We start from the raw sequence: 1,321 nt of genomic DNA, 5'->3' as shown, positions 1-1,321 counted from the left end.
GGGGGGGCTGGTGTTGGCAGACTCTGGGACAGATGGTGATTTAAGGTGAGCTTATTTACAACAAGGTGAGTGATTCTGCAAACACTGCAGTGTCTGAGCAGCTTGACGTGGTGTGTTGGTGAGGTCAATGTGAAGAGGTTTGTTTTGACAAGGCTTGTCTTCAAAAGCTCCATGCTGTGTCTTTCTTTGTCCCAAATAATGTCTGGTGTCTCACACTCTTTCAGACAGAAACCAGTAATCATGACGTGATGTGGCTCAGACTGATGACTGTCTTTTATATAAGTAAAAGCTGCATTTAGCAATGGCTATTGCAAATTAACTTAAGCTACGGCTGATATGAAACACAATATTTTTTACGCAAATAAGTAATGCATTAATGACAGCTTGTTGATACAGAAAACATGCAAAATATAAAAAAATATCTAATGTTTAAAAAAAACATAAAATCAAATCTATTTTTCAATTATTTTAAAATATAATTTTTAATAATAAATTGAAATGTTATTTAAGAGAGCTGAAGAAAGGTTGAATTTCTTTTGTTGTGTTATTATTCAGTTTGTTGAGCAGTTGGTTTTTCAATGGAAATTTCACAGTGTTTAAAAAACCRTGTTGGCTAATAAAAATCTTATGACAAACAAATTTAAGTATTATTGAATAGTGAATAAAAGTGAGACAAAACATTCAGCATTGATCACTGGTAGCTGTGGCTACAATGTAGCTTACCATCATCAATGTGTGAATGTGGGTGGATGGGTGAATGTCTGTAAGCGTAAAGCACTCTATAAGTTCAGTCCACTTATCATGGGTTTATAAAGGGGGTCCTCRGCCAGAAGCTAATGCTGTTTGGGGGACCCTATATTAGACTATTGCTATCAGCTAACAGAAAGTCCAGGTGTTTAATGCTATTGCTTATAGTTTACAGTAATACTAAGGGTGAATTAGTGCTGGGCGGTACACTGTTTTGCATCGAAAACCGGTTTTTATTTTTGTTATGATATGACTTTTCTGAATACCGGTGTAAATAGCCTGAATACATGCGGAACGTTTTGTCGCGGCCGCCAGTAAACTGTTACCCTGGGGACACGTTTCCTCGCAGCACCGCTAAGGGCATTAGCATGCTAACGTTATTGTTGGAACAAATGGTGGTGTGTTTCAGCCACTTATATGGTCTGAAGTAAAAAAAAAAAATCCCGTTTTCACCATCGCTGAATAGTAAACAACTCTTCAGTCTCGTGCACGGTTAGATTTAACGTGCTACGTTATAATGGAGACGTTATGGCAGGGAGACTCTAGCGTGCTTCTATTGTGAAAAGCCCGAGGG

Source organism: Austrofundulus limnaeus, unplaced genomic scaffold (genome assembly GCF_001266775.1).
Source record: "Austrofundulus limnaeus strain Quisiro unplaced genomic scaffold, Austrofundulus_limnaeus-1.0 Scaffold82, whole genome shotgun sequence".
NCBI classification, from domain to species: domain Eukaryota; kingdom Metazoa; phylum Chordata; class Actinopteri; order Cyprinodontiformes; family Rivulidae; genus Austrofundulus; species Austrofundulus limnaeus.
The sequence above is the reverse complement of the archived record's forward strand: the minus strand, read 5'-3'. Positions refer to the sequence as shown.